This window comes from Somniosus microcephalus, chromosome 7, assembly GCF_052327205.1.
Source record: "Somniosus microcephalus isolate GS21.2 chromosome 7, FLI_Smic_1.0, whole genome shotgun sequence".
Classification (NCBI taxonomy): Eukaryota; Metazoa; Chordata; class Chondrichthyes; order Squaliformes; family Somniosidae; genus Somniosus; species Somniosus microcephalus.
The window spans coordinates 165,779,462-165,805,326 of record NC_140993.1 but is presented as its reverse complement, the minus strand read 5'-3'; positions in this window follow the sequence as shown (position 1 = coordinate 165,805,326).

The following is a 25,865-nucleotide window of genomic DNA, read 5'->3' as shown; positions in this document are numbered from 1 at the left end:
GACAACAGACGTTCCGGTGTTAAAAGCAGTGAAAATGTCATTTACAGTACCCCTTCTTTGCCTCCCTACCCGATCCAAAACTTCCTGTGGTGTGGTGTATAATTTGGCCTTGTCGATGTCGGCAAAGTCAAACTCGTAAAATTGTCTGAACATTCGGGTTAACAGTACCTGGTACAACTGTTCCGTCTCCCGGGGACACCACTCTGGCAATCGTACCTTAGTGAGGTTTAAAATCACTGAGGCCACCGCGTAGTGTACCCCTTGGTACAGCACCTGACCGGTGGGTACCAATACTAAACCGTTCCCGGGTCCCTTTGTGGTGGTGGGGCACCCTTCCTTCTGGGCTAGTGCTACTGGGATCGTGGGCAGGGGCTTGCGTGGGCGGGTGATGAGTTCAGTGGCGTTTACCGGAATTGGGGAGTATGGGGCTCCGCACGCCCGAGTGCTGACATCCCATCTCATCTCCTTTCCTTCGTCCTGCCACTGCCTCTGGAAAAAGATGGATACACCCTTGGGGCAGACGCGTTTCGAAGCCCACATACAGACATATATTCCTTCATCTGGTTCCCACCATTTGTCCCAACACACACGTAATTGTCCGTGAGTCCCCGTAATTGTCCGATGGGTATTGTTACCCAGTCGCTCCCACTCGATAGTAGAGTTCTTCATGTCCTTTCCCAGCTTTCGCAGCCACCACCATCGACTTAGTGGTACGTTCCCATTACACACCAAACAGATCTTCTTTCCCACGGTAACGCTGACTCTGGGTGCAAGGATCCTCACCCGAGGGCACGATAATGAAGTCTCTTGGTAGGCGAAACCGAAATTGCTGGAGTATTCCGTAGAATTGGTCCCCAGCCATCCTGGCCATCTCCCTTGGTGGAAGTAGGTGGCGGTTTCCTCAACCTCTCGCTTCCCCGTCCCATCTGTCGCGATGGGGGCTGTGTCCCCGGAACACCCGAATACAATGACTTCCTTGGTGCGGCCCCGGTAGGCCAGCCCGCACCCGATCACCGCGATCCCTACGAGAATCCTTTCCATTGTATCCCTGGTTTCTGTAATCGACAAGATGATGTAGCCAGGCTCCCAACAGGTGCTGGCTTAATTAAACGGGCGCGCGGGTCCCTTGACCCCGCTTCCAAACAACCACACATACTGGGCAGACTTTGAAAACTATCCTCTAAACATCCCGTCATCTTAAACTAACATTAAGATTACTTATACTTAACATCATTACCTAAACCTATATACAGCGCTGCCCTCCTTCGGGCGGCCTACCTAATTCCTGTGAGGGCTGCAGCGCGCCGCTTCCTGTGGCGGGGCTGCACTGACCTTTTGCTTTGATCCCCCGCAGCCTGTCGCTGCTGAATGGGAATCGTGCCTTTCTCGGGCTGCTCTGTATCGAGGTTGGGGAAGATAGGGAGAGTTGGACCATTGCTTTCTGGGCTGGGGCGTTCGAGTCGACCTACGAGGGGCTGCCTTGGGTGAGGCTCCCAGGCCTGACGGACCGGGGGTTGGGACTTTCACCGTCACAGCCTGTGGTTCCACCACAGCTGCCGGCTCCGGCTCCCTTCCCTCTGGCTCCGCCCCCCCGGGGCCGAGATTTGTGGTATCCGACTCCACCTCACCTGTCCCTACAGGTAGTGAGTCTCCGCCCCCAATCCCTACCTCCCCTAAACTTGAGTCGAGGGCGGGATCTTCGTCCTCTGACTCATCCTCCTCCGTGATCGGGTCAAGGTCGGGGTCGAGCTGTTCGGCCTCCTCCCCGTCCGAATCCCAAATCAGAGGGGAGACCTCCCACTCCAATGGGATGACTCCTCCCTTCACGCAGGCCACTGTTCCAGCCTGTGTGGTCTGCGACTCTGTCGCAGGCTGAGGATTTTTGTCCTCAGATTGGCCCCTGTTGTTGGCCCTTGTGCACCCGCCTTAAACAGTTTGCACCGTTTCATGCTAAACCACCTTTTTTGTCGGGACACCTCTACTGTACGAGTGTCGCAGACCGGCGGATTTTCCACCGATTCCGGCTCATCCTCCTGGTCCACTGTTCTCTCGCCAGCGCATAGGATTAGACCCAAGAATTTTACTTCTCGCCGGCCCACCCGCGCCTTCGTAGGGGTTTCCTTAACACTCTCCATCTCCCTCACACTCGTACCCTCTCCCCAGAGACAGTGATTTCTTAGGTCCACGTGGATCCCGTGGGCTACCAAGAAATCAGACCCCAGGACTCCCGTTCCACCTCCTTCTTCCCACTTCATCAGGATACACTTCCACGTGGTGTGGAGTGGCCCTAAACGAAGGGAGAGGGGAAGGGAATGTGCGCCAGCCTGTTCTTCGCCCGTGAAGCCCAACAGACGATATGGGACCCCGGTGGACAGGGGCGAGGTGGTGGGGTTATCTGCGTGGATTATGGTGCACGATGCTCCCGTGTCCAACAGATAAGTTTCCTTCATCTCCTCTACCTCCATCTCTATGAGGGGTCGTCTCCATGCATCGTAGCGGAGCGGACACAGGTAGATGGGCTGCGCCGACTCTAGTCACTTGGGTACAGTGATCGGAGTTTCGGGAGCGACAAGGCCGGTGGTGACAGCTATTTTCCCCTGCAAGGTCATTAGAGACCGCATTGCCTCTAAAACCGACTCGATCGTGTCGGGATGGATCGAAGCATCGGCTCCCCTCTCCCGGACGGGCGCTGGGGCTGGGGGGCTCTTTCCCTTTAAATCCTTCCAGGGATTTCTACAGTCCCGGCGCCAATGACCCTCCTTCCCACACCCGTAACAACTGCTCTTGGCTTGGGGGGCGCGATTCCCCTCCTGATGCCATTCTTTTTTAGCAGGAGCTGCAGGCCTCGCCTCATGCACCTTTCCTTTTGAGGAAGACACATCCCTACTCTTGTTGTTCCTGTAACTTATCGTGAGCTGATCAAGTACTACGTCCTCCGTGGAACGGGGGTTAGTGGGGTCAAACCATGCTTTGGCCTGCTCCCTTACCGGCAGCAAGCAATTGGCGACCAGACACCGGAGCCAATGAGCCCTTTGGTTATCATTCAGCCCGTTCCAGTCAGGCCCGCCTGGGCAGCTGCGCCGATACACTGGCCACAACCTTCCGGCGAAAACCCGTGGGGGCTCTCCCTCTAGCTGTACCGTCCTTTCCAATCGGAGGAACGGAGTTCCGTCACCCTCCCCCATAGTCTCCAGGATCTCATCCCGTAACTCCTCATACGCCTTGTGCCCTCTCTTGCTCTCGTCAGGGAGACACTGGAGGAGCGAGCTGTCCAGGGAGAACAGCAGCATTTTGGACTGTTCAACCCCGTCGCAGTCATTAACTGCTGCGGTCTGCTCCACATCCCTAAAATGGACGGAGGGATCTCCTGACTCGGAGAGTTTTGGGATGTGACTTATCATTTCCCTTAGCTGTCGTGCGCTATGGGGCATTACGATCTGATTCACGAGGGGTCCGTCATCGCCATTCGCTTGGTCCGGACCGAGCCTCCGGTGTCGCGTGGGACACATCGGTGCCGGTCCTGACTCTGCTACCTGGGGTTGCTCTGCCTCAAGAACCCCTGTGTCTGACTCCTCCGTTTCCTTCCCCGGAGTCCAAGACTCATCATAGGCAGGAGGTGCTGAGGGCTCGGGGGTTGGTACCCTAACTGTCTCTTGTGGAATCGGTCTTGTGGATTCCTTGGCTAACAGCAGCTGGCTCGCTGGCGGGTTTATGAGACACACCAATCCGTTTGCCTTGGCTAGGGCCATTCTCAGGTCCTCTAGCTCCCGGTGGCAAGCGCTATGGTCGGTGTTCTCAGACCTATCCTGCATGGCCATCTTATAGGCTGCCCTGGCCCCCAAGATACTTTCCTCCTGTGTCGCTACCTGCTTGGCTAGGCGGAAACACCTCTCTCTCATCCTACCTTCACTGGCCTTGGCCTCAATGACCTGACATTCCAAATACCCTATCCGGGTCTCATGGCGGTGAGTTACGGATTGGCGTTCCTGATTCAATGCGTTAAGCGACTGAATCAGTTTCTGACCTCCCACAACCTTTTCCTCTACTTCTGTGAGCAGCCCTTTGATCTGGGCTGTCTGTGCCACAACGACTTGGTCTGAAAGCTGGACTTGCTTCTTGTAGCACATCAGCCAGACCGCCTTTTCTACCGATTTCTTATGCTCTTTGCTTTCTGTCCACTTGATGGCTGCGTCTAGCGGACGCCTATCTCTCAATAGGTCTGATATCCACTGTTTTGTAAGGTTCACCTTCCCAAAAACATAATCCGCTATCCTCTCATCCATCACATTTCATTTATTTAAACCCTGATCTAACACGCTACATTCCTGCTGCCAAGGTCCTGCCGCGGTCGCCATTTCTGTAGGGGGTTTCTCTTGCTCTTTCTGGTCTCCTACCAGGCTTCGTGCAATAATTACACTTGAGTGGTTCGACCCACTCTCCCCTACGGTTCTAGACCTTGGACTTAGGTGCAGGGAACTGTAGTGCAGAGAAAGACTCAATAGACCAGGTTGAATAGCACGAAATGGAGGCTTTTATTATTAAACAGTTTGCAGCATTATAAAATACATATCATAAGCACAAATCAGAGCGACTACAAGCATGCACATATCTATAAACTTGATTCCATGGAAATGGGAAACACACGGCACATCGAAAAAGGGGAAACACATTACGATTACCCTTACCCTCTCCCTCCCCTAGACCTAAACTAAGCTTCGACTTGAGGAACTCGGGATCATGCTCACCACTTTCAGATTCGCAAAAGAGGGGGTTCGCAGCCTTTTTGGCACAGCTTTCCGTCGTCACGTGGATTTGGAAACTTCTGGCGCAGCTTGTTTTTCTCTCTCTCTCAGGCGATGAGGCAGTGGACACAGCCTCGATGAGCGCTCGTCATGGCTGAATCCGTTAAAGCTGTTGAAGAACTGGATGCATGGGAGACTCTGCCACAGATGTGATGCTGAATAACTGGATGCACATGGGAGAGTTCGTTTATTTCTCTTTCCCGCCTGGCTTAGGCTTTTCCAGAGGGTGTCTTCTCCTTCGGCCTGGGTCGTCGATGATCTCCCGACAAACGTACCCGGGCCACCCTCCTTCGTCTTCCCGTCGTGGTTGAGCCTTGCCTGGCCGAGCTGGCTTCCCAGCCAAAAGTCTTCTCGTCGTCACCGAAGTTACGAATTGTACCGAAGAAGTGAATCGTCCTACGAATGAATCGTAGCCGTCGAGGTGAAGCGCCTTACGAAATCGCCATCGAAAAAACTCCCTCATGGACCTTTTCAATTCATATTTATACCCTTTTGGGACAGTCTTATCTCCCGCCAGATCATAGTCCAGTCTTTGTAATATTTTTGGCGGGCAGAAATCTCTGCAGGGGCGCTTTGTCTTGTAACGGGAGCCGGTGATAGCTTAACTGCCTTCCTGGCCGATAATGTCTTTTACTTTGTCACCGTAACTCGGTTCGCATATTGATCGGTCTGGAGATTTCCCTTGATGGCTGTTAAACGGTTTTTCCTTTGTACATTAAATGGGTTTAAGTGTTCATTCATTGTCCGCCCATATCTTGATGGGCCCCATCCTGTTGCCTGAAACTGTCTTGTACTTAGAATCCAATTGAATATGTATGCCCATTTCCCTGAGTTTCGGTTTCCCGATACTGGCTTTCGCGGGCTTACTGTTCTCAATCCACAAGCCTGTCTGGCTTGCAGTAACAGAAATCAAATGGTCCAAGAAACTGATCACGAGGTCCGGCGGCCATTTTGTATGCCCTTTTATCAAAGGTTTTATCTGTACAAGCTTCTTTTGGTCAATAAAGCTGTATTATTAATCCTGTTATCTTGTGTGATTATTTAATGAAAATTTTCGAATCTTACAGGGAGAAACATGCCTCTTGACGATTTTGCCCCGATCTTTTGTGTGATTCTGGCACATAGAATTAAATACGCCAGGGAACAACAAAGAAGACTGAGGAACCATGACTGTCGCCTGATCAGGAGGAACTACTACCCACCCCAGAGCATGTACAGGGAGAGGCTGTCTTTTGAAATGAGGTCGGAGGAGTTGTGTGTGGGGAGGCTGCGCTTTATCAAAGAGGCAATCGCCCAATTAACTATGAGACATGTTGAAGGACGAACTTCCAACACGCTCGAAGACCCGCACTGCCTTGTCAGTGTCCATGAAGGTAACCACAACACTGAACTTCTTTGATTGCGGGTGATTTCAGTTAGGCACCGGTAATATTTCAAACATTACCCAGAGTGTTGCGCGGGCCTGCATTCACCAGGTCACAGATGCCATATCCTGCAGGGCTTCTGAGTTCATAGACTTCGACTTGTTCACTTGTCAGCAAAAGGAGAGGCCCTTGCTGGCTTCCCCAAAGTGATTGGTGAGGTCGATGGAACCCATGTTGCATTGAAGGCACCAACTGATGCACCTGTGACACATCAACAGGAAGGGGTTTCATTCCTTAAATATAATGATCGTCTGTGATGTGCAACTGAGGATTCTGAATGTGAATGCAGATCACCGGGGAAGTGCCCATGACTCTTTCGTCCTCCGTCACTCGGACTTATATGGCATCCTCAGCACATTGCCTCCAGGATCCGCATGGATATTGGGCGACAAGGGCTACCCACTAAGACCATGGCTGATGACTCCCTACCGCAAGACCAATAATGAGGTACAGGAGAGATACAGCCGGGCACACGTGTCCACACGACAAGTGGTGGAGAGGACAATCGGGCTTTTGAAATCACGCTTCCGGTGCCTGGACAGGTCAGGGGGGACTTTGCAGTACTCTCCTCTGAAAGTGTCAGGGATTGTGGTGGCTTGTTGCGCTTTGCACAACGTTGCCCTGCGGGAAGGACTGACCCTTAACCCTGCAGAGGAGCTCCCTGCTGAAATGGAGGATATGGAGGACGCCAATGTCCCTGTGGCCAGGCCTGATGGGGAGGAGCCAAGTGCTGCCGAAAACAAAGCTGCAAGGGAACAGCTAGTAGCCAATACGTTTACGAGGTAATGATAGTGTTGCATCCTACCTCGCCCTCCCCCAGCAAGGCACAGAAAAGAATGCACACGATTTAAAATGAAACAGTGAACTATTATTGCAGCATCAAAGACTACTGATGTACTTTTTTGATGTTCTTAGTCTTTAAATACAAATTGTTGGCTGGCTATTTTCTACTTTGTAAACATTTGCAAAGATAAATTGGTTGATAAAAAAATGCAAACAGCTTAAAGTGACTTTTTGGGTTTCTTAGTGCAATAAAGACTTTACATTCAAGATGTAAACTAGCTGTTTTCTTTCGGTTTTTAATAAAAAAGTTGAAAAAACTTTAAAGTGCTATATATATGAAACAAAATGGTTAAATACACTATCAGTCACAAATATAAATTTCAAGAAATAACACAACACTAACATTTACATAATAGCAAACATTAAAGAAATAACAGATATGTCCCCTCGCATCTGTGCCTGAGGGTCGAAGGAGGTGGATTGTGCAAAAGGTGGCACCCTACTGTCTCCTGTACTTTCCCCTTCCTCGTGACCGGAGCCCTCTCATGCCAAGTGAAAGGCCCCTGTGTACCATCTCTTGCCCTCCAACAGTTGGCTCGCCACAGGGTTGCTGCTGCTGCTGCTGAAAGGCAACATTTGCTTCCAACGTAAGTGGCGGAGCTGCTGTCTCGTGGGCCTGCACTGTGTCTGCGCTGGGAGCAGGCAAGGGAGGTTCAGTGGTGGTCAATTGAACGGCAGCTGAACCTGCTGTCCTCAACTGCAATAACTGAATGAGAGACTCGTGAACCTGATTAAGCGCCAGATGAACATGGCCCATCGCATCAGAAAAGCTGTGTCAAGCCATGACGAGCTCATTAACAGCTGTCTGTGCAGTTGTGTCGAACTGATTGATGGTCTGTAGACCTATGTCCAACTTTATGTGTATATTTCTCCCAAGAACATCAATCCCCTGCCTGATAGAGGCAGCAGAGTCATGTTTCTTCCCATGAAGAGTAAGCATTTCTCGGCTCAACCCTTCAATCTGTTGCAACTGAGTTTCTATGTCATTCTGCTGCGCTAAAAGTCTTGCTGCTTCTCCCACCTGCTCTGTAGTATCAGGTTGGAGGCTGGCTGTGGAACAACAGCCATAAGAACACAAGAACATAAGAAATAGGAGCAGGAGTAGGCCATTTGGCCATTCGAGCCTGCTCCACCATTCAATAAGATCATGGCTGATCTTTTACCTCATCTCCACTTTCCTGTACTATCCCCATATCCCTTGATTCCCTTAATATTCAAAAATCTATCGATCTCTGTCTTGAATATACTCAACAACTGAGCCTCCTCAGCCTTCTGGGGTAGAGAATTCCAAAGATTTGCCACCCTCTGAGTGAAGAAACTTCTCCTCATCTCAGTCCTAAATGGCCAACTCTTTATTTTGAGACTGTGACCCCTGGTTCTAGACTTCCCAGCCAGGGGAAACATCCTCCCTGAATCTACCCTGTCAAGCCCTGTAAGAATTTTGTATGTTTCAATGAGATCACCTCTCATTCTTCTAAACTCTAGAGAATATAGGCCTAGTCTACTCAATCTTTCCTCATAGGACAATCTCCCCATCCCAGGAACCAGTCTGGTGAACCTTCATTGCACTCCCTCTATGGCAAGTATATCCTTCCATAGCTAAGGAGACCAAAACTGTACACAATACTCCAGGTGTGGTCTCACCAGGGCCCTATATAATTGCAGTAAGACACCGAAGGGGCTAGATTTTCAGTATAGACAGTTTTGGGGCGCTAACCTTAGCGCCCGCCCGAAGTTAGCGCCCGCCCCAAAGTAGCGCCCCGTTGCCGGAAATTCAGTGGCTTCGCCCTAAGAGAGTGGTGGAGCGCTAAAAGAGGCGTTCCACTCCTACCTTTAGGCGCTAAGCCGGCGGTCCAGAGGGATAGCGCCCAGGCGGGGCGCAGCGCGGGTGCGGTCATTTTTGCACTGACAGCAGACCCCGTGGTGCCGACCAGCTGTTAAAGGGGGAAGGGACGAATTGGTCTGCTGCCACGCCCTGCACACTGCAGCCTTGCAAAGAGGCCTCAACACTGCTGCTCAGCCCCAGGGAGTCATGGCAACACCAGAGAAGGCCCGTCAGCGTGCCCTGCGCTTCTCAGAGGGTGATCTGGACATAATGGTCACAGCTCTGGAGGTGAGGCGCAAGATCTTGTTTCCAGAGAGTGGGAGGAATCCAACCCACCATGACTACACCAAAGCCTGGAAGCAGATCGCCCAGAGGGTGACGTTCACCGGCGATGCCCCCAGGACCCACAAACAATGTCGTAAAAAATACAACGATCTGACCAGGATTGTGAAGGTGAGTAGCCTTTCCAGTCTCCTCCTCATTCTTGCATGTACACCTGACATGATGGGCAAAGGGAGCTGAAAGTCCTATTGCCCAGCCCTCAGCCAGCAGCATTGGGACAGTCATGAGCATCAAATGGCCATTCGGCACTCTACACTTTGGCCAAGCTATTCCACCATGGGAGGCAGTGCACACTACATCAGGGCTTCACTCTGTCCAAGCTATTCCACCATGGGAGGCAGTGCACACTACATCAGGGCTTCACTGCGCACTTACAGCCCGTCCTTTCTCTTGCAGGCTAAAGTAGCGTTTAATCGCCAGGCGCGTGCCAGGGGTGGCCGCGCCAAGCTGCAGAAGCTCACTCGGCTGGAGGAGCGCATGTGTGTGCTCATGGGAGCCCGTGTGATTGTCCCCACAGCGTGCGGTGTATCCGACCCTCCACTGCCCGGCAATGGTAAGGACCTCGCCTTTTGGCCCTCTCGCGTCGCACTGGCCCATCCGAGCTACCTCCTTTGCCACTGTCCCACCAATGCGCTGAATGCCACCAGTCCTAACTCTCTCGCTGACGCCGTCTCCTCACTCTGAAGCTACTCTTGTGCATTCCTGCTTTCAGCTGGTGATGACCAGGACCCTGAAGCTGCCAGTGACAGCACCTCCGACCAGGAGGAGGAGGAGGAGCAAGCCGGACCTTCGGGGGAACAGTCACGTCCTGCAGGAGAGGAGGAAATGCTTGACACCTCCTCACTGGACGAGTGCCTGGAGGAACTGTCGCAGGGCAATGCAGCTTCTGGGACCAGTGGCATCCAGCCACCCAGCAGCCGTGCGCGTGGCCCGCGGCCTTCCCCCCAAAGGGGGGAAGGATCAGAGGGGAGTGCTGCTGCTCGGCACACTCGCCGCCACCAACGCGGCAAGGGTCCCCTAGTTCGGCCCCCTCCTCCCCAGCGGGAGAGTCGCGACTCCAGTCCGGACACCTTCACTTCGGAGCGGCGCCACACGGAGCTCATGAGCGTGGTGGGGCACATGCCTGAGGCCATCGAGTCGCTGGCGACCAGTGTGCGCGAGTTCGGGGCAGCAACTGCCGCGAGTGGCCGCATGCTGACTGATGCCATCAAGACCCTGGCGGCTGTGATGCGCGCGCACACCAGGACCACAGGGGCACTCACTGCTGCCGCACGCGCTGTCTCAGGCAGGCATCGCCAGGGCAGCCGCCGCGCTGGACCATCCCAGCAAGCCGCCCCTCGGCTGATTGCTGCGGATCCTGCAGTGCGGGCCCGGCCGAGTGCCACCGTGAGACAGCACCAGCCAGCGCATCCCAGACGCCAGCTGGCCCACATTGCGCCACCCGTCGCCGCCATTCCCCCACTGGGGCGTCAAGGGCAAGCGGCTGCAGCTGATGGTGGCCAGGCTCAGGTGCGCCACTCAGCAGACGGCCCCTCGAGGCCCAAACGCCGTGTAGGCCGCCCCCCAGCGGCATCTGGCGGAAGGGCATCTGAGCCTCAGGCACCTTCCCCCAGCCTCACAGCAGCCACTGGGCAGAGCTTGCGAAGGAGCAGCAGGCCGGGCAGGGGAGGCAAAAGGCTGGCCAAGGTCTCGCCCTCGCGGGCCACTCAGTAGAGGGTGTGGGCAGCTTTCCTTTAATATGGCGGTGGCCATCTTTATTTTGCCCATGGTTGTGTTGTTGGAGGGCTTATTTTTTGCGTTAGGCCGACGTTGAGGCCCGGTTTGAAGAAAGGTGGAGTGACTCCTCCCCAGTTTGTGGGAGTGAGTCGTTTGTTGGGCTTTTTGTGGGCCCGTTTATTGTTTTTGGGGATTCATGTGGGAAGGGCTTTTCATTTTTGTGCAATAAAAAATTATCTTTATTCATGCAGTCTCCATGGTTGTTCTTCTTAGTGTTTGTTGGCTTCGCCGGCTGAGGGCTTGCGGAGCGGCTGCATTCATCTTCCCTCATGGCCCCTGGCCATTCCCTGACAGGGGGCTTAGAAGTACCGTGTAATAAGGTGGCGTCGTGCGGCCCTTGGCCCTGGTCGCTCCCTCCTGGGAACGTACTCCTGCTCCTCCTCCTCCTCCTCCTCCTCATGCTCCTACTGCTCCTCCTCCTGAGGTGCAGGTCCAATGTCAGGTGGCAGTGCCTGAGTCCTGCGGATAGCCAGGTTGTGTAGCATGCAGCAAACCACCACAAATTGGGAGGCCCGGTCCGGCGAATACTGGAGAGCTCCTCCGGAGCGATCAAGGCAGCGGAACCGCTGCTTGAGGACCCCAATAGTTAGCTCGATGATGTTGCGGGTGGTTTGATGGCTCTCGTTGTAGGCCTCTTCAGCAGCGGTCCTGGGCGCGCGGAGCGGGGTCATGAGCCAGGTGCAGAAAGGATAGCCTTTGTCCCCGATGAGCCATCCTCTTGGGGGAGGCTGTGCCTGGAACATGTCATGCACAGTACTCTGCCGCAGGATAAAGGCATCGTGGCTGCTGCCTGGGAAGCTGGCATTGACTGCCATGATGCGCTGCTAGTGGTCACATACCAGCTGCACATTCAGAGAATGGTAGCCCTTCCTGTTGCGATACTGCTCGCCATGCTCCAGAGGGGCCCGCAAAGCCACATGCGTACAGTCAATGGCGCCCTGCACCAAGGGGAATTCCCCGAGACTGGAAAATCCCAATGTGCGCTGATGCTGGCGCTCGAGGGCCATGGGGAAGGAGATGAATTGGCTTCTCCTTCTGAACAGTGCTTCGGTCACCTGGCGGATGCAGCGATGCGCGCCATACTGGGAGATGTTTGCTATGTCCCCAGCAGCGTATTGGAAGGAGCCGGTGGCATAGAAGTTCAATGCCACCGTCACCTTCACTTCCACCGACAGAGACGTCCTGCACCTGAGCTTTGGCCGCAGATCTCGGCGAAGCAGGTGGCAGATCTCTGCAATCACCTCCTTTCGGAATCGGAGCCTTTTAACACATCGCGCGGCACTCATGTTTAGGTAGGAGTGCTGCTGGCAGTATAGCCTGACTGGGTAAGGCCTACGTGGCCGACGCCTGTAGCCCCCTCTGCCTCTAGCCAGGGCTGCCCCTCTCACAATGCGTCTGCGAGCCCTACGGACATGGCGCTGCAGCTCCGCGTTGGCACCCCATGCAGGCCCCATCAAATCCTGGCAAACAGTCTAATTTCCAAATGGCCACTTGCAGCGCTATGGCCTGAGTCCAAAAATACCTGGCTCTTGCTGCTTGAAACCAGTTAGCTATCCTCCTTGTTGTGTCTCCAGAAATGCGTTGCACAAGACTGTTTTCTGAAAAAAGGCTGGCCTTTATACTGGAGAGGACGTTCCCTTTAATTAGCGCCCCCCGGGGCCCGCGCTGGTTGTGTTGCGTTCCTTTTTCCAAACGCTCCGGCCGCCCGCCGCACAATGGGGCGGTCCGACTGAAGTTTGGAATCGGGGCGGCCAAAGGGCGTTGCACGAGGATGTGACGTCATTTTCTGCGCGCGCATCCGGGCGGGCGCTAAACTTTGCGCCGGCGCTAACGGGCAACTTAATTTGGGGCGGGGCGCAAACTGCGCTGCGCCCGGGCGCTACACGCATAGCGCCCGAAAATCACTTCTCTTAAGGCGCTAACTGCTGGCGCAAGCGACTGAAAATCTAGCCCAACTCTTATACACAAATCCTCTTGTAATATTGGCCAACATACTATTTGCTTTCTTAACTGCTTGCTGTACCTGCATGTTAACTTTCAGTGATTCGTGTACAAGGACACCCAGGTCCCTCTGAACACCAACATTTCCCAATCTCTCACCATTTATAAAATACTCTGCTTTTCTATTTTTCCTACCAAAGTGAATAACTTCACATTTCTCCACATTATATTCCATTTGCCATGTTCTTGCCCACTCACTTAGCCTGTCTATATCCCCTTGAAGCCTCCTTGCATCCTCCTCACAAATTACATTCCCATCCAGCTTTGTATCATCAGCAAACTTGGATATATTACATTTGGTCCCCTCATCCAAATCATTGTTGTAGATTGTGAATAGCTGAGGCCCAAGCACTGATCCTTGCGGTACCCCACTAATTATAACCTGCCAACCCAAAATGTCCTGTTTATTTTTACTCTCTGTTTTCTGTCCATTAGCCAATCCTCAATCCATGCTAGCATATTACCCCCAATCCCATGAGCCCTAATTTTGTTTAATAACCTCTTGTGTGGCACCTTACCGAATGCCTTCTGAAAATCCAAATACACCACATCCACTGGTTCCCCCTTATCTATTCTACTAGTTACAACCTCAAAAAACTGTAACAGATTTGTCAAACACGATTTCCCTTTCATAAATCCGTGTTGACTCTGCCCAATCCTATCATTATTTTCTAAGTGCCCTGTTACCACATCCTTAATAATAGATTCTAGCATTTTCCCTACTACTAATGTCAGGCTAACTAGTCTGTAGCTCCCTGTTTTCTCTCTCCCTCCTTTCTTAAATAGTGGGGTTACATTTGCTACCTTCCAATCCGCGGGAACCGTTCTAGAATCTATGGAATTTTGGAAGATGGCAACCAATGCATCCACTATCTCTATAGCCACCACTTTCAAAACCCTAGGATGTCGGCCATCAGGTCCAGGGGATTTATCAGCTTTCAGTCCCATTAATTTCTCCAGTACTATTTTTTTACTAATACTAATTTCTTTCAGTGCCTCGCACAGAGCCAGAGGGACCAGGATATGGAGAGGTAGTGTGCAGCCTTTCATCATGGTCACACTTCCCACTTTGCTCAGCTGCCCACCCAGGGTTTATGCCCCCCCGTTCCACTAGCTGACACTCCACAAATTCCTCCTCCTCCTCCTCACTTACTGTTCGTACTGCATCTGTAACTCCTTCCCCAATGCCCTCTGCAGCCGCAGACTCGCCGCACTGTTCATCCCATGTGTGCGAACACAGCTGTCCACCTGTGGGAAGGAAACAGTAAACATTTACAATGGTGAAGCACGATCTGCCACATCACAGAAGCTGATATTCTGCGCACACCTTGCAATTTTAAACATACAGCTGGACAGAGCAACTCACCTTTCCTTACACCAATGTCTGATTGGGCATCAGACACTGAACTGCCAGTTCTGATGAAGGGTCACAGACCTGAAACGTTAACTCTGTTTCTCTCTCCACAGATGCTGCCTGACCTGCTGAGTGTTTCCAGTGTTTTCTGTTGTTATTTCAGATTTCCAGCATCCGCAGTATTTTGCTATTGTATTGAGTGTGTGACCCTTTCCTCTTGCTCCGATAACTCCCTCAGAGTGGCAACACCACCACCTGTCATGGCACGCTCCCTGGCGTTATGTGCCATTTTACTCTAAATTGAAAACAGAATTGAAAATTAAAGTTCCGTTTTTGCTGCAGAGACCACCTACCTGCTTTGGAGACGGTATTGTTCACTAATTGAAATTTCACACCTCAAATCTGTGGAGTACAGATAAGGGCCCAGAAATTCATGTCGGAGGCTTCCCGCGGGTGTAAGCCCCCGACCTACACTTAACTAGCGCGCCGGCAGTTGAGGCCTGGGCCTGCGTGCATTTCCTCTCTGTGGCCCGGTCCAGCTCCCGGCGTGCTGTGCTTGTGTGATCCAGCGGCGTAGTTAGTGCGATGCGTCCGCTGGGATCACGTGAGCCATGGGCAACCAATCGGAGGAGGGAAAAGTCCATTCATGAGTTTGACAGAAAGAACTGTCAAACTAATGAAAACTCCGGGCACCCAAAACAGTACTTAACCTTAAAATAAATTTGAAAAAAACATCACACCATTTAAATCAACTATAAATAACATTAAATAACTATTTTAAACAATAATTTAAATTTTTGAAAAAAATAATTTTATAAAAAATCAGGGCTAAAAATACACTTTACCTTACTTTAAAGTGTTTAAAAATAATAAACCTGTGGAAAAAATGTTCTAATTTTAATTAATTGACCACTTACCTTTTAAAATGAAGTCCTTACGTCTGGTTTTTTAATGTGTAAAATGTAGAGGCCTTCACGCACGAGCAAACCTGTAAAAAAAGAGGAAGTTCAACGCGCACGTGCAGACTCCTGCGCGCACGCGTTCGACCTCTGAACCCCTTGGTTCAGAGGATCGGAAATGCCGGTTTCCTGCGCATGCGTAGTGCATGCAAGAAACCGGCACTTCCACCGGGTCCACGCGTGAGTACTCCGTCCGTACTCACGCGTTGGGACCCGAATTTCTGGGCCAAGATGTTTACAAGCACAATAGGTGTCCCTGACCGGCTCCAAAACCATGAATTTTATGACTAGCTCAGAAAGATGCCTGCATAATCAAGGCACTTCACAACAACTATGCAACCAAACAAATTTTAAAATAGTAGTTACATTTTACAAAATTTTACATTTGACATTTCTAATAACTGTACAAACGTTGGCAAATTGCATTAAGTCATTAAATTTTTTACGGCATTGTTCCACTGTCCATGGGACAGTGGAGTTAGCGCTAACAGCCTGTGCAAACTGTGTCCAAGCTGTCATTTGTCCTTTGCGTGGCGCTCCGGACTTCACGGTCCCAATGAGCCGTAGGCGCTCCACCTCAACCTCATTGACGAGTGTGCTGATTTCATCGTTATTAAAATTCTGAGCTCTCTTCATCATCACAGCTTTGTTTGCTCCTTCCATTTAACGTTGCTGTTTAATTAAAATTATTGAAAATTATTTCAAGGTTTTTAAAACTCTTTAAAATGCTTTAAATCTCTCTAAAAGTCTTTAAAACTATTTAAAATTCTTCTAGTCCATGTGAAAGTCTTTAAAAGTTTACAAAGGTTTTTTAAAACTATAAAAAAAAGCTTACCATTAAGAAGCACAGCTGCTTTCAATGCTGAAGGTTCTGTACAGTTAAAAAAAATGGGGGGGTGGTCTATGCAAAGGTAAATTGTGACAGGTCTTGTGGGCAGGTCTCACTTACGAATGAAGCCCTAGGCTCCGCGCACGCTGCGCTCCTGGGTGGCGTGACATCATGTGCTGCCCAGGACTCTGCAGACTGAAAGTGCAACTCTCCGTGTGGGGACAGATTTCAGGGAGGCGTGGATTTATTTTGGCGGTCAGAGGCGTTTGCCCGTGGGAAGCCTCCAACCGCAAATTCAGGCCCAATATTTCAACTTACACTTCTTTTGGACTCTGCACTGCTCATTAATGATTCTTCAATCTGATTGGTTAAGGAGGTACACAGTTGCTAAATGCTTTGTGGCGGGTGCTGCACTTTTTGGCTTTCTAATTTACAAAAAGTCTATGCGCAAGTGTAAGTATAAGGAATGGCTAGTGCCGTTCGTTTGCCGCTGAGAGCAAGTTAATCCTTACTTATATCTTCGAGTCCAGAAATGAGTATCCCTTCTTTGTAGCAGCCAAGATGCAGTCACTTTATGTTGCTGTCTGGTTTCTGCATCATGTGAAGCAGAAAGTGAAGCATGCAAGCATCGAAACATTATTCCAGTGATAACTATAGAATCTGAAGGTAGAACCCACACACCATATTAAGAGTTTTCTATGCGGAACCTGCCAGATACTGGATCTGCAATCAGTGTTGTTAAATGTGGTGGAATATTGGCCCGGAATCTCCTCAATGGCGTAACTAGCAAGTGACACTAAATTTTACACCGAAATTTACACTTGTTGCCAATTTATGCCGAAAGTTCCTGATAACCTCGTAATCATACACCGAAACGTAAAGACTGATGTAAAACAAACATAAATCAGCATAAACAATCGGAGCCTGAGGAAAATGCAAAACTTGCATCATATGTCTTCCTTTATGTAAGAAAATGAAGCCATTAAACTATCCATTATATTCATTAGGCACAGCGGGCTAGATTTTCAGTTGCTAGCGCCAGCAGTTAGCGCCTTAAGAGAAGTGATTTTCGGGCGCTATGCGTGTAGCGCCCGTGCGCAGCGCAGTTTGCACCCCGCCCCAAATTAAGTTGCCCGTTAGCGCCGGCGCAAAGTTTAGCGCCCGCCCGGATGCGCGCGCAGAAAATGACGTCACATCCTCGTGCAACGCCCTTTGGCCGCCCCGATTCCAAACTTCAGTCGGACCGCCCCATTGTGCGGCGGGCGGCCGGAGTGTTTGGAAAAAGGAACGCAACACAACTAGCGCGGGCCCCGGGGGGCGCAAATTAAAGGGGACGTGCTCTCCAGTATAAAGGCCAGCCTTTTTTCAGAAAACACTCTTGTGCAACGCATTTCTGGAGACACAACAAGGAGGATAGCTAACTGGTTTCAAGCAGCAAGAGCTCAGGTATTTTTGGACTCAGGCCAGAGCGCTGCAAGTGGCCTTTTGGAAATTTGAGTGTTTGCCAGGATTTGATGGGGGTTGCATGGGGTGCCAACGCGGAGCTGCAGCTCCATGTCCGTAGGGCTCGCAGACGCATTGTGAGAGGGGCAGCCCTGGCTAGAGGCAGAGGGGGCTACAGGCGTCGGCCACGTAGGCCTTACCCAGTCAGGCTATACCTCCAGCAGCGCTCCTACCTAAACATGAGTGCCGCGCGATGTGTTAGAAGGCTCCGATTCCGAAAGGAGGTGATTGCAGAGATCTGCCACCTGCTTCGCCGAGATCTGCGGCCAAAGCTCAGGTGCAGGACGTCTCTGTCGGTGGAAGTGAAGGTGACGGTGGCATTGAACTTCTATGCCACCGGCTCCTTCCAATACGCTGCTGGGGACATAGCAAACATCTCCCAGTATGGCGCGCATCGCTGCATCCGCCAGGTGACCGAAGCACTGTTCAGAAGGAGAAGCCAATTCATCTCCTTCCCCATGGCCCTGGAGAGCCAGCATCAGCGCACATTGGGATTTTCCAGACTCGGGGAATTCCCCTTGGTGCAGGGCGCCATTGACTGTACGCATGTGGCTTTGCGGGCCCCTCTGGAGCATGGCGAGCAGTATCGCAACAGGAAGGGCTACCATTCTCTGAATGTGCAGCTGGTGTGTGACCACAAGCAGCGCATCATGGCAGTCAATGCCAGCTTCCCAGGCAGCAGCCACGATGCCTTTATCCTGCGGCAGAGTACTGTGCATGACATGTTCCAGGCACAGCCTCCCCCAAGAGGATGGCTACTCGGGGACAAAGGCTATCCTTTGTGCACCTGGCTCATGACCCCGCTCCGCACACCCAGGACCACTGCTGAAGAGGCCTATAACGAGAGCCATCAAACCACCCGCAACATCATCGAGCAAACTATTGGGGTCCTCAAGCAGCGGTTCCGCTGCCTTGATCGCTCCGGAGGAGCTCTCCAGTATTCGCCGGACCGGGTCTCCCAATTTGTGGTGGTTTGCTGCATGCTACACAACCTGGCTATCTGCAGGACTCAGGCACTGCCACCTGACGTTGGACCAGCACCTCAGGAGGAGGAGCAGGAGGAGCATGAGGAGGAGGAGGAGGAGGAGCAGGAGTACGTTCCCAGGAGGGAGCGACCAGGGCCAAGGGCCGCACGACGCCACCTTATTTCACGGTTCTTCTAAGCCCCCTGTCAGGGAATGGCCAGGGGCCATGAGGGAAGATGAATGCAGCTGCTCCGCAAGCCCTCAGCCGGCGAAGCCAACAAACACTAAGAAGAACAACCATGGAGACTGCATGAATAAAGATAATTATTTATTACACAAAAATGAAAAGCCTTTCCCACATGAATCCCCAAAAACAATAAACGGGCCCCACAAAAAGCCGAACAAACGACTCACTCCCACAAACTGGGGAGGAGTCACTCCACATTTCTTCAAACCGGGCCTCAACGTCGGCCTAACGCAAAAAATAAGCCCTCCAACAACACAACCATGGGCAAAATAAAGATGGCCACCGCCATATAAAAGGAAAGCTGGCCACACCCTCTACTGAGTGGCCCGCAAGGGCGAGACCTTGCCCAGCCTTTTGCCTCCCCTGCCCGGCCTTCTGCTCCTTCGCAAGCTCTACCCAGTGGCTGCTGCGAGGCTGGGGGAAGGCGCCTGAGGCTCAGATGCCCTTCCGCCAGATGCCGCTGGGGGGCGGCCTACACGGCGTTTGGGCCTCGAGGGGCCGTCTGCTGAGTGGCGCACCTGAGCCTGGCCACCATCAGCTGCAGCCGCTTGCCCTTGACGCCCCAGTGGGGGAATGGCGGCGATGGATGGCGCAATGTGGGCCAGCTGGCGTCTGGGATGCACTGGCTGGTGCTGTGGCGCGGTGGCACTCGGCCGGGCCCGCACTGCAGGATCCGCAACAATCAGCCGAGGGGCGGCTTGCTGGGATGGTCCAGCGCGGCGGCTGCCCTGGCGATGCCTGCCTGAGACAGCGCGTGTGGCAGCAGTGAGTGCCCCTGTTGTCCTGGTGTGCGCCCGCATCACATCCGCCAGGGTCTTGACGGCATCAGTCAGCATGCGGCCACTCGCGGCAGTTGCTGCCCCGAACTCGCGCACACTGGTCGCCAGCAACTCGATGGCCTCAGGCATGCGCCCCACCACGCTCATGAGCTCCGTGTGGCGCCGGTCCGAATCCTCGGCCATCTTATCCAGCTTCCGCACCTCCTCCGAGGTGAAGGTGTCCGGACTGGAGTCGCGACTCACCCGCTGGGGAGGAGGGGGCCGAACAAGGGACCCTTGCCACGTTGGTGGCGGCGAGTGTGCCGATCAGCAGCACTCCCCTCTGATCCTTGCCCCCTTTGGGGGGAAGGCCACGGGCCACGCGCACGGCTCCTGGGTGGCTGGACGCCACTGGTCCCAGAAGCTGTATTGCTCTGCAACAGTTCCTCCAGGCACTCGTCCAGTGAGGAGGTGTCAAGCATTTCCTCCTCTCCTGCGGGACGTGACTGTTCCCCCGATGGTCCGGCTTGCTCCTCCTCCTGCTCGGAGATGCTGTCACTGGCAGCTTCAGGGTCCTGGTCGTCACCAGCTGAAAGCAGGAATGCACAAGAGTAGCTTCAGAGTGAGGAGACGGCGTCAGCGAGGGAGTTAGGACTGGTGGCATTCAGCGCATTGGTGGGACAGTGGCAAAGGAGGTAGCTCGGATGGGCCAGTGCGACGCGAGAGGGCCAAAAGGCTAGGTCCTTACCATTGCCGGGCAGTGGAGGGTCGGCTACTCCGCACGCTGTGGGGACGAGCACACGGGCTCCCATGAGCACACACACGCGCTCCTCCAGCCGAGTGAGCTTCTGCAGCTTGGCGCGGCCACCCCTGGCACGGGCCTGGCGATTGAACGCTACTTTAGCCTGCAAGAGAAAGGACGGGCTGTAAGTGCGCAGTGTAGCCCTGCTGTAGTGTGCACTGCCTCCCATGGTGGAATAGCTTGGCCAGAGTGAAGCCCTGATGTAGTGTGCACAGCCTCCCATGGTGGAATAGCTTGGCCAGCGTGAAGCCCTGATGTAGTGTGCACAGCCTCCCATGGTGGAATAGCTTGGCCAGAGTGAAGCCCTGATGTAGTGTGCACTGCCTCCCATGGTGGAATAGCTTGGCCAGAGTGAAGCCCTGATGTAGTGTGCACAGCCTCCCATGGTGGAATAGCTTGGCCAGAGTGAAGCCCTGATGTAGTGTGCACTGCCTCCCATGGTGGAATAGCTTGGCCAGAGTGAAGCCCTGATGTAGTGTGCACTGCCTCCCATGGTGGAATAGCTTGGACAGAGTGAAGCCCTGATGTAGTGTGCACAGCCTCCCATGGTGGAATAGCTTGGCCAGAGTGAAGCCCTGATGTAGTGTGCACTGCCTCCCATGGTGGAATAGCTTGGCCAGAGTGAAGCCCTGATGTAGTGTGCACTGCCTCCCATGGTGGAATAGCTTGACCAGAGTGAAGCCCTGATGTAGTGTGCACTGCTTCCCATGGTGGAATAGCTTGGACAGAGTGAAGCCCTGATGTAGTGTGCACAGCCTCCCATGGTGGAATAGCTTGGCCAGAGTGAAGCCCTGATGTAGTGTGCACTACCTCCCATGGTGGAATAGCTTGGACAGAGTGAAGCCCTGATGTAGTGTACACAGCCTCCCATGGTGGAATAGCTTGGCCAGAGTGAAGCCCTGATGTAGTGTGCACTGCCTCCCATGGTGGAATAGCTTGGACAGAGTGAAGCCCTGATGTAGTGTGCACAGCCTCCCATGGAGGAATAGCTTGGCCAGAGTGTAGAGTGCCGAATGGCCAATTGATGCTCATGACTGTCCCAATGCTGCTGGCTGAGGGCTGGCCAATAGGAATTTCAGCTCCCTTTGCCCATCATGTCAGGTGTACATGCAAGAATGAGGAGGAGACTGGAAAGGGTACTCACCCTGACAATCCTGGTCAGGTCGTTGTATTTTTTACGACATTGTTTGTGGGTCCTGGGGGCATCGCCGGTGAACGTCACCCTCTGGGCGATCTGCTTCCAGGCTTTGGTGTAGTCGTGGTGGGTTGGATTCCTCCCACTCTCTGGGAACAAGATCTTGCGCCTCACCTCCAGAGCTGTGACCATTATGTCCAGATCACCCTCTGAGAAGCGCAGGGCACGCTGACGGGCCTTCTCTGGCGTTGCCATGACTCCCTGGAGCTGAGCAGCAGTGTTGAGGCCTCTTTGCAGGGCTGCAGTGTGCAGGGCGTGGCAGCAGACCAATTCGTCCCTTCCCCCTTTAAGAGCTGGTCGGCGCCACGGGGTCTGCTGTCAGTCCAAAAATGACCGCACCCGCGCTGCGCCCCGCCTGGGCGCTATCCCTCTGGACCGCCGGCTTAGCGCCTAAAGATAGGAGTGGAACGCCTCTTTTAGCGCTCCACCAACCTCTTAGGGCGAAGCCACTGAATTTCCGGCAACGGGGCACTACTTTGGGGCGGGCGCTAACTTCGGGGTTAGCGCCCCAAAACTGCCTATACTGAAAATCTAGCCCAGCATGTTTTAAGAAAGGCAATCATGGAAGCTTATCAGTTTTTAATGTAACTCATTCTGTTGCTGTAAAAATGCTTTCAAAGATACAAAAAATACAGGGTAGGCCTCAGTGAGGAGAATTTTTAAAAATTGCTTAAAAATTGTGATAACAAAACAGAAATATGACTTTGGGTCCTGCGTCGCCTAAAACCTTAGGTGTAAATTTACACCTGTTCAGAACTGGTGTAAATGTAGGAAACTTGCCTTCGCTGATCTTTTGCATAGGCTATGTTAATGACTGGTGGAGGGTTTTGGCAGAGGTTTTGCTGAATTGGCACAAAAGATAGAGAAAATTCAATTGGAGCATTAAAACAGGCGTAAGCCACATACACCTGAATTTCCTCAATGTTTTGCACCGAAAATCAGCATCACGCCATACTTCCACTGTTGTTTTAATACAAGTTTTCAGGAAATTCAAGGCCATTTTATCTGACTGAAGTAAAAACATCCATAATGATGACTGAAAGCCATGCTTTAACAAATACAGTAAACTCTCATTTAAACGGCACCAATTATCCAGAATTCTCTAATAACCGGCAAAATTGATGCTCAGAAAAAAACACCTCAATAACCGGAAATGTTGTCGAGACCGAGTCTGAGTCTCTCGCGGTGGCCGAGTTAGTCAGTGGGGGTAGTTCTCCAAACTGCCACTACTCGGCATCTTGCCGCTGTTAGAAACATAGAAGATAGGAGCAGGAGTAGGCCATTCGGCCCCTCGAGCCTGCTCCATATCCCTTGATCCTTTTAGCCTTGAGAAATATATCTGTTACATCGTTATATTATTACATCATTAAATGGAACTACTTGTTACATCGTTATATGGAACTACTTTGGTTAGTGTATTTATATTGCTATGTGGCACACTGCAAAAGGTAGTGCGCAGTGCAAGGTCGGACATCTTGTATCACTCCACACCATGCGGCAGCAACATCATAAAAGCAAGAATACAACTGGGTAAAAGTCGTAAACTAAAATGAGTTAAAAGTGTCTGTATTACATAGTGATAAGAACACAAGGAGACACAACATGGTGGCAGCGGTATAAGTGAGTACAACTTGTGCCATACGAACTACGAATAAGGCGAAAAGTGAATATATGAGCTGATCGTGAGTGCCGGTGTCTGCGGTGATTGAGCGTGAATCATACGGGCAACTAAGATGGTGGCTGCCACGGCACTGACTGCGCAAATGCAACCCCTCATAAACTGGGAAGCCGACGATATAGTAGAGGCATTCCGCAAGTTCAAACAAAAATGCGACCTTGCATTCAAAAGCTTCCTGAAGGGTACTGCCAATGAGGAAAAGGTTAGTTACATTCTGTTGTGGACAGGAGAAAAAGGTCTAGATTTATATAATAGCTGGAGTTTGACTGAAGAGGAAAAGGAAAACCCTGCAACAATCTTTGAGAAATTCAACAACCATCTAGAGCCTAAATCCAATCACCGTATACACAGATACAAATTTCAGAGTCTAAGACAGGAACCCAGTGGAACAGTTGACAATTTCCTGACAAGGCTGAGAAATGAAGCCAGCAAGTGTGCATTTAAGGAAATGGAGGAAAGGCTTGTGGACCAGCTGATATGGGGGTCAGTGCATGCAGAGTTACAAAAAGCCCTGATAGGGAAGGAAAAGCTCGAAATAACAGAGGCTATAGATACTGCGAGAGCTCATGAAGTCATGAAGCAGCAAATGAGAACGATGATTTCTCAAATGGCTGACATGCAGACGGCTTCTGAGACGGACAACAGAGTGGATACAGTGAGAGAAAAGTACAACACACAAAGACATGCACATGACAACGGGACAAACATGTGCAAAAACTGTGGAAGACCGCACGATTATACAGACAGGAGGAAATGTCCAGCATATGGAACAAGCTGCAATGCATGTGGCAAACTAAACCACTGGGAAAAGAGGTGTAGAACGAAGAAAGATGGAACATACACCAAAAACAAAGGCGGACAGCAGAACCAGAGAAAGAAACATAAACAGGATGATGATGATTATGGTCATGACAATACACTAAACATCGAAACCATAAAGGTAGAGCTTCACAAGATGTCCAGAGCGGAAAATACTCCGAAGAGAGAATTGCACACCATCATCCAAATCGAAAAGAGGGTTAAAGGTCGGCCCACAACCATCAACTTAAAGTTGAAGCTGGACATGGGGGCTCAGAGCAACATTCTCCCATTGAGACTGTACCAGCAGATCTTTCCCGAAAATGTGAGAGAAGATGGCTACCCGAAAAATGGTTGTTTAAAGGCAAGTAATGTCACGCTGACAGCATACGGGGGGAGTGAGATTAAACAACTCGGAATAACCTTTGTCAAAGGGACACATAAAAGAAAGAACATCAACTGCATGTTCTATGTCACCGACACTGAGGGGCCAGTGATCCTGGGATTAAACAGCTGCGAGAAGTTGAGATTGATCTCAGTGAATCACGAGCTGACGGAAACATCACTGAGGATAGACAGCAACACCCCGCTGGAGAATCGCCCACAAATCAAGAGTAAAAAAGACTTGATAGACATGTATCCGGAATGTTTCGATGATACAGTGGGATGTTTCGGAGATTTCCAATACCACATCACCATCGATCCAGAGGTAAAGCCCGTTATCCATGCTCCACGAAAAGTACCCATCGAGCTGAAGACAAAGCTTGAAAGAGAGCTAAAGGAGATGGAAGAAAAGGGAGTGATCGTAAAGGTCACTGAACCCACAGACTGGGTAAAGTCAATTGTGGTACGAGAAAAGCTAAACGGGCATCTCAGAATATGTTTGGACCCCAAAGATCTAAACCAGGCGATAAAGAGGGACCACTATCCCACCCCAACGCTAGAGGAGATTACGCCATCACTGGCAGGAGCCAAGGTTTTCTCAAAACTAGATGCCAGAAATGGATATTGGAACGTGAAGTTGGATGAGGAATCAACAATACTGACAACATTCAACACACCATTTGGGCATTACAAGTTCCTGTGGCTACCATTCGGGTTAAAGGTCAGTCACGATATCTTTCAACAGAAAGTAGATGAGACATACAGAGGCTGTGGAGGAGCTATAGGAATAGCTGATGATATTCAGATCTATGGAGCAGATGAAAGAGACCTTGTTATGCACCTACATGAGGCCATGGAGCGTACCAGGAAGGCTGGCATCAAGTTAAATGCTGATAAGTGCATAGTTAAAGTCAAGGAATGCCAATTCTTCGGTATGATTTATACACCAGAGGGAGTCAAGCCAAGTCCTGAGAAGATTGCGGCGATTGCTGAAATGAAACCACCCAAAGATAAGAAAGAGCTGAGGAGTTACCTCGGCTTGGTCCAATACATAAGTTCTGTCATCCCAAACATGTCGGAACATACAACAAATCTCAGAGAGCTAATGAAAGAAGATGCCGAATACCAGCGGTCTGAATCACATGAAAGGAATTTCAAACAACTTAAAGAGCTGTTGTGCAAAGAAACAAGTCTGTCATATTATGACAGAAGAAAACCAGTCACTCTACAAGTAGACGCTTCTACCAGAGGACTAGGGGCAGCTCTTGTGCAGGAAGGAAAGCCAATAGCTTTCGCATCAAAGGCTTTGACGTCAGCTGAGATGAGATATGCCAACATAGAAAGAGAACTATTAGCAGTAGTGTATGGATGCGAGAAATT